Source organism: Triticum dicoccoides, chromosome 4B, assembly GCF_002162155.2.
Source record: "Triticum dicoccoides isolate Atlit2015 ecotype Zavitan chromosome 4B, WEW_v2.0, whole genome shotgun sequence".
In the NCBI taxonomy this organism is placed as follows: domain Eukaryota; kingdom Viridiplantae; phylum Streptophyta; class Magnoliopsida; order Poales; family Poaceae; genus Triticum; species Triticum dicoccoides.
Window position 1 is genome coordinate 546,418,606 of NC_041387.1, and position 8,754 is coordinate 546,427,359.

An 8,754-nucleotide genomic window follows, 5' to 3' on the forward strand; every position below is an offset into this window, starting at 1 on the left:
ATTGGAGCAAAATTAAATAAACAACAAGTTTAAACATATTTAACATGGATGAAAGTGGCATATTATTAATTTACACAAAATTCTAAGCATTTTACATGTATAAATTATTTTAATCCGATGCACCGTTCAAGAGTTACTAATGCATGAACATGGAGGGGTAATCTGTAACTATGCAGTTTTCTGGATAATTACGCAAATTCGCAGACAGGGAAAAAACAAGACATGGGCTGAAACTGGCTGGCCCGATAGTGTACAGGAGAGGGACTGGAGGGGGCTGCTCACATTGGGCTTTCAAGGCCTTGGGCCCGTGGAGCGGCTTGCAGCAGAGGCTGGCTTAGTGCGGTCCAGCCGTGAGGTGAGGAGGCGCTGGGCCGGAGGCGCTGGGATGAGGCAGCCCACGCAGCAAGACGATGGGTCAACGGGCACGGGCGCTACCGTGCGCTCGTTCACTTCGCGTGGACGAAGCAGCCAGGGTGGGAGCGATGCGGGGACTTGGCGCAGGGAGGCCCGGCAGCGGGCACCCGAGGTGGATCCGCGAGGTCTGACCGCGGAGGCGCGCCGGCGTCGAGGTAGAAGACCGGCGGCAACGGCTGCTGCTGAAGGGGATCAAGGCGGCGTGGTCCTCCCCTGCTCGATGCAGAGGCTGGCGCGGGACTAGAAGCAACAGACGAACAGGGGCGCGGCGACGGGACTTGCAACGGTGGGTCTTGGGCCTCCGACGAGCTGAGGAGGTCCGGCAACGACGGGGATGGCCGGAACCCAACGGATCCGAGGCCATGACAGCAGCATCGAATGGAGACGAGACAGGCAGCGCTTGAAGCTTCGGCCATGGCTCCTGTGAAGGTTCAGAGAGAGGGAGAGAACTGCGTGAGAGGGAGAAAAACAGAGGGAGGAAGGAAAAAAAGGGGGAGGTGAGGGCGCGAGGCAGTTCCTGGTGGTGGCTGTGGCCGGCCGTGATTTGGTTGGGTGGCGCTGAAATTGAGGAAGATGGTCGGAGGCAGGATGGAATGGATGGATTGGGGCGCGGTGTGGTTGGTGGATCTGGATCGAGGAATTTTTGCCAGGAGGCAGCGGGATCGAGGGGGGATCGCGAGGGGAGCGAGCAGGTGGTGGCGGCGGGCGGAATGGGTGGATGGGACAGCTAGGGGCTAGGGTTAGGATGTTTAAATAGCTAGGTGGACTAGCTTAGGGAAAAATGAACCCTTCGATCAAAATCGAACGGTCGAGAATAAAATAGGCAGGGAGTCCAAAAAAACGGAGATGTTTTAGTGATGATTGGGGATGATCCGGATCCATCAGTAACGACAGACTGGGTCGGGTTCGGGGAAGTTTTTGGACGCACGCAAGAGGGGTCGGTGGTTGTGCAGAGAGGTTAGGTGGTTTGACAAGAGGGAAACGAAAACACGGTTGGTCTCGAAACGGTCAACGAACGCAACGGAGAGAAGCGAGGAACGACAACTACGAGCGAATGCAAGTTTTAAGAAAACAATGTCGATGCAATGCGCATGATGCTATGAGATGAGATGCAAGACATGAACAAAATGCAAAAACAAAAGACAAAACCCAACCACGGAGAAAATAATATATCACATAGCCGAAAAAGGCAAGAGTCAGAGTTACAATTATGTAAAGTTGCATCCGGGGCGTTACAGCAGTGTCCTTGTTTTCCCCTTCGGTGCAAAGGGGGCAAGCACATGCCAAGGCATCAGGCAAAGGTTACCGCTTCGGTGCAACAAGACCAAGACCAGCAGAACGGCGGGATGGAGGTCATCGTGGAGCCCAGGAAGGCGTCATCGTCAGAGCCTTTGGTAGGCGAGGACCAACTTTAGTCAGGATAAGTGTACTAGATGTTCCCCTTCAAAATGGCCAATTATTGGCGCCCTTCCCGCTCAATATTTGGGAAGAGAACCAGGGCCTTGCTCTATAAATAGGGTTAGCCACCACAGTAGCAAGGGACCGGGATCCAATCCTTCCCAAGAGGCACAACTTCCACAAGAACATCCCTCACGAGGCTGTTCTTCCCTTGTATTATTCATCAGCCCCTGAGGCAATCCGCACACCACACACACTGGAGTAGGGTATTACACCACCATGGTGGCCTGAACCAGTATAAACTTTACGTTCCTTGTGTTGTTCTTCGTGTAGCCTAGATCCTTTGTGAGGCGACGAGACGTGAGTTGGTAGGGGGAGTGATCTCCGCGCGCACCCCAGAGCTCGGACCTTAAGGGTCTACCGGAACCCGAAATCCGACAAATAATAATTCATGATCAAATATATTTGAATTGCCATATATGCTTGCATCTTTCCCCACCACATGATGCTTGCCAACTAAAGAATAATTGAGGTTGAAATAAGAGGGAATACTATTGACTCTTGCATAAAAGTAAATACATGAAAGTAAAACATGGCCCTTCGCAGAGGGAAGCAGAGGTTTTCATGCACTTTTTAATTTTGGATGTGCAAACCCTTAATGCAAAGGAACGTCACGTTGTATTGCCCTTTGTGATAGCAAGCTTTATTATGCAGTCTGTCACTTTTATTTCTTTACCACCACAAGTTCGTGCAATGCTTATTTTCCCTTACAATAAAAGATCATACATATTTATGAGCAATTTTTATTGCATTTTGCACCAATGACAACTTACTTGAAGGATCCTATTCAATCCAAAGGTAGATATGGTGGACACTCATAGCATGAAATGCGGTTTAAGGGTTTTTGGATGCACAAGTAGTATCTCTACTTAGTACAAAATTTTGGCTAGCAAAAGATCCAAAGCAAGCACCACAAGCTGGAGGATCCATAACAATATAACTTCTATACAAATATACCCAAACATAACTCATTACATTGTCTTCCTTGTCCAACTTCAACTAATTTGCTCAAGTTTGAAAATAATTAATGGGGCTCAAAATCATAGAATATGTCCAAGATAGTATATTTATATGTGAAATCTCTCTTCCTTCAATATTCTTTCATGAATTGTTCAAGTGACCAATGTTGAGTTTGCTAACTTTCAATAAATTTTACCACCTATACTTCTTATATGTGAATTCATTACTCCCCATGGGATAAGCATATGAAGCATATATACTTTTAGATTTATGATATTCAATTCATTCAACCATTTACTCATAAGATATAAGTGAAGCACGAGAGTAAATGACAAAACTACTCCACAAAGATATAAGTGAAGATCAATGAGTAGTCAAATAGTTAAATAGCCATGGGAGGATTCTCTCTCATTCAAGATTTCAGATCCAAAGATTTTATTCAAACAACAATTTAAATGAAAATACGCTCCAAGCAAAACACATATCATGTGATGAATAAAAATATAGCTCCAAGTAAGGTATACTGATGGTTTTGAAGACGAAAGAGGGGATGCCTTCCGGGGCATCCCCAAGCTTAGGCGCTTGAGTCTTCCTTGAATATTACCTTGGGGTACCTTGGGCATCCCCAAGCTTAGGGTCTTTCCACTCCTTATTCTCCTCGTATCGATATCTCACCCAAAACTTGAAACTTCAATCACACAAAACTTAACGGAACATCGTGAGATGGGTTAGTATGATAAAGAACAAATCATTCACTTTGGTAATGTCAAGATAAGATTCATAATTTTTATCACACAATGCCTACTGTACCATATCATTTCTACAATTTATATTGAGCAATATAAGCCATAGAAACTATAAAACAAGCAAACTATGCATTGAAAACAGAATATGTCAGAAACCGAATAGTCTGTAATGATCTGAACGGCAATCATACTTCTCCTACTCCAAAAATCCTGACAAATTAGGACAACCTAGGCAAATTTTTATTTCAATCTTGTGTAAAAAAAATCAGATCAAAATCACGCTTTTGTGATTTTTTTAAATTCTGGCAATGTGCGTAAACGTTTCTGTTTTTCAGCAAGATCAAATCAAATATCACCATAGATCATCCCAAAGGTCTTACTTGGCACTTTATTGAAACAAAAGCTATAAAACATAATTAATACAGTAGCATAATCATGAGAACACACGAAAACAGTAGGGATAAATATTGGGTTGTCTTCCAACAAGTGTTTTTCTCTAATGCCTTTTTAGCTAGGCATGTCATTTTAATGATACTCTTCCAAGCCCAATTCCAATGATAATTTTGTTCATACTATAAAATATATAAGTGAAGTTCATAGATCAATATAAAATTAATATAGATTGAAAAATATCCAAGATCAAATATATAAGTGAAGCACATGAAACATTCTATAAAGTCATACTCAAAAGATTTAAGTGAAGCACAAAGAGCATTCTATAAAACCATACTCAAAAGATTTAAGTGAAGCACATGAATCATTCTATAAATTAATGAAGTAATATCTCATATTAGCATGGTTCATAAAGGAAAAGAAAAGAAAAATAAACACAAAATACGCATATTGTGTGAATAAAACAAAAACCGAGGTATACCGATAATTGTTGAGGAAGAAAGATGGATGCCAACCGGGGCATCCCCAAGCTTAGATGCTTGTGTATCCTTGAAATATTTACTTGGGGTGCCTTGGGCATCCCCAAGCTTGAACTCTTGCCTCTCTTCATTCTTCTCATATTGATAACTCCTCGATCTTCGAACACTTTATCCACACAAAACTTATCAAAACCCTCATGAGATCCGTTAGTATAATAAAGCAAATCACTACCTTTAGGTACTGTTGTGAACTCATTCCAATTTCATATTAGCATTATATCTACTGTATTCCAACTTCACCATGGTTCATACCCCTGATACAACCCATAGATTCATCAAAATAAGCGAATAACACATAGAAAACAGAATCTGTCAAGAACAGGACAGTCTATAATAATCTCGAAACTTCATATACTTCTGTAGCTCCAAAATTCTAAAAAATTAGGAAAATCTAAACAGTTTATATAGAAGTAATGTGCAAAAAGTTTCATAAGCTTTTGACATTCCAGTAAAAAAATGTATTTCATGCACTACAGCCAAAGTTTTTGTTTTTGCACCGAACATATCAAACAAACAATCTAATTATCCTTAAACCAAAACTTGGCACATTATTTTTATAATACAATGGATATATACAAGGGGATAATTAATTTTGAGGAATTTCCATGAAAAATTCTACATTGTTTCCATGAGCATGAACACAAGTGTTCAAGGTCGACCCTCACTTCTCCAATGCACAACCTTCCAATCACTTCTCTTTTTGAAAAACTTTTTGGGCATAAGAGGCAAGTAATATATATTTTTTTGTGATTTGCATTTTTTTAAAAAAATTGTTTCACCCACAACTAAAGAAAACAAAAACAAAAGGGAAAACAAAATCTACTTAGTGAAGAAAGCAAACAAGCACACAAGCAAATATCAACCCCATGCTATTGCTCCCCGGCAACGGCGCTAGAAAAGAGCTTGATAATCCCCAATTGCAAGGAATCATCGTAGCAATTTTCAAAGGTGGAAGTGATAAGTATGGAGTGTCTTTCCACAAGGAGCTAAAGGTAAGATCAATATTCTCTCAAGTCCTATCTGCCACTGATACGACTCTGTGTACGCCGAACATTTGCTTTCATCTAGAAACGAGAAATAAAACTATGTTGTGGGTATGAAGAGGATAACTTTGCATGATATCGAAGAACAAAGATATAAAAAAATGTGTTTTTAACATAAAGTTAGAATATATTAGTGTGGAATACTGATGGGTCAGTGTGCGGGATTGTCCTAGGCAATTGTTAACAAGATCGGAAGTCGTCATTGCAATTTCATATGAGGGAGAGGCATAAGCTAACATACTTTCTCTTCTTAGATCATATCCACTTATGATTGGAACTCTCGCAAGCATCCGCAACTACTAAAGAACATTAAGGTAAAACCCAACCATAGCATTAAAGTATCAAGTCCCCTTTATCCCATATGCAACAATCCCCTTACTCGGGTTTATGCTTCTGTCACTCAAGCAATCCACTATAAGCGAATCATGAACGTATTGCAACACCCTACAGCGGGAATCCTTCACGTGTGCGCGACACGGAGGGCACCATAGGATAGCACCAAAATAAAACATACAACTCAAACCAATCTAGATCATCAATCAACCCAAAAGACAGAAGAAATCTACTCAAAACACCATAGGATGGCAACACATCATTGGATCATAATATGTGGCATAAAGCACCATGTTCAAGTAGGGGATTACAGCGGGGTGCAGGAGAGTGGACCGCTTAAAAGAGATGAGGAAGGTGATGAAGATGGTGATGTTGATGAAGACTATCACCGCGACGATGGTTCCCCCGGTGGCACTCTGGCGCCACCGAGAGAGAGGGGAGAGGGTCTTCCCCTTGTGCTTCCTCCTCCATGGCCTCCCCCTAGATGGGGAGAGGTCCTCCCTCTAGTCCTTGGCCTCCATGGTGATGATGGCCCCCTCTGGGATCCTCGTCCATGGCCTCGGTGATGATGGCCCCCTCCGGCAGGCTGCCGGAGAGGGCCTAGATTGATTTTTCGTGGCTACAGAGGCTTGCGGCGGTGGAACTCCCGATCTAGGTTTATTTCCGGGGGTCTTGGTATTTATAGGAATTTTTTGCGTCGGTCTCACGTCAAGGGGGTCCACGAGGCAGCGACAAGGTAGGGGCACCCTACCGAGGGGTAGGGCACGGCCCCCTACCTTGTCGTCGCCTCGGGACTCTTCTGGCCCAATTCTTGTGCTTCAGGGGTCTCTTTTGGTCCATAGAAAATCACCGTAAATTTTCATCCCATTCCGAGAACTTTTATTTCTATGCAAAAAAGAACACCACGGTAGTTCTGCTGAAAACGACGTCAGTCCGGGTTAGTTCTAATCAAGTCATACCAAAACCATATAAAATTGTTGTAAACATGGCATGAATACTTTAATAAATTATAGATACGTTGGAGGCATATCAAGCTCTGCCTACTCGGCTTAATTCATTGGATCCCATGGCAAATTCGAGACGAACAAGATATGGCCCGCCCACGTGGAACCAAAATTTAGGCTCTTTTCTTGGCTAGTGCACCATAACTGGATCCTCACCGCCGCCCCTAGCGTTGAGAGGTTGGCCACATGACCCCATCTGCTAGCTCTTCTTGAGCTCTATGGAGACAGCCACCCATTTGTGTAAGGACCACCCCTTCACCGCGGCGGTCCATTCCATGGTGCTCTCCTGGAAGGGATTAAACTCGAGCCAGAATCTTGGCGCAACTTCCCCCTCTATTGATGTCTGGTGGGAAGATCTCCTAAGGCACTCTAGCAATGACAACAAGAGACGGCGTACCGGCCTCACCATCTACATCATGTGGAATGTTTGGAAAAAACGGAACCAGCCATCTTCAACAGCATAAGCATGACTTATAATGAGGTGTCCCATCTAACCATGGAGGAGTTGTGCAGCGAGATTTAGCATTTAGACCAAGATTTATATATTTGTATGAGTAATCTGCATGCCGTGTGAGTTGGGGTTCTCAGCATGTCCCCTAAACATGCCACTCTGTACATATTTTCCTCTTCTTAATGAAAAGGCAGCGCTCCTGCCGGTTGCTTGAAAAAAGTACACTGGGAGGGTATATGTGCTCCAAAGGCCCAAGATGGGTTGGGAGTAATCAACACCAAAAGAACAAACTTAATGGTACTTACTAATGGGCTTGGAAACTTTCTTAGAACGCTCTGGCACTATATAGCATATCTAAAAGCTAAATAGTTTTCCAGCTCTTCCTTTTTTTTATCGACAAGGATGAGGGGATTGTAAATCAGAAATTGGATCAACGCAAGGAGGTGTCTAGTGTAGGCGCCATAGTTTTTGTAGGTAACGTAGAGGACACAAAAATGATGTTCGATAAAAATGGGTTGACCAAGCCCCGTTACACCTTAAGTACCTTAACCTTTTTGTGTTGAGCGCGGAGCTGAACATTCTCGTCGAGGAGGCCATAAGAAATAATCAAGTTAATATCACCTTCATGTCCAACCTTAATTCCAGAGAGTGTAGCTCTTGGGATGACCCTGACCTAATCCATGACCACCTTTTAGAGGAAAGGACAAGGTGCACTAGGACCTGGAAGCTTGGGGTTACTTCACGGTCAAATCCATGTATGTTAATCTTATTACATCCCCTTCGAACTGTCACGCTAAGTTCATTTGGTTGACAATAATACCTCTTGGCGATGGTACGTGTACATTTTGTAGAGAACCCAAAGGTGCGAGCCACATCTTATTCAATTCTACGTTGACCAAATTTCTTTGGAGTTGCATTAGGGAGAGATTTGGGTGAAAATGGTACCCCCACTCTTCTCAGGGGCTAGAGTTGCTCATGGGTTTACATGGGAAAAATCCTAGAATGGCTTGAAATGAGTTTGTAGCTTTATATTAGGTTCTTTGAATGTGTCATAGAAAGTTTGTGATTGAAGATATTATTTCGAGTCACCCCTCTAGCTACAACTTTAAATTGTCTATTTTCTTTCAGTTGTGGTTGCCTTTGGGAAATAGGATGGACAGATCGACGACGAGTGTCGTGGTGAGCAAGATTAGACTTATCCATGCCATGGGCAGACATCAATCTTAAAATTTTGTGCCACATATTGTCTTTATTTTTATCTTCCACTAGACATTTGCTCCTCGATTGAACCCTGGTCTATAATATGGGGTTACCTTATTTTTCTACCCTATTTGAACTATGTACTATTGCTAGTTTGTGGATCTAATGATCTAAAGCTGGAAAACCTCTTTTGCCTATCTTACAAAAAAAGAT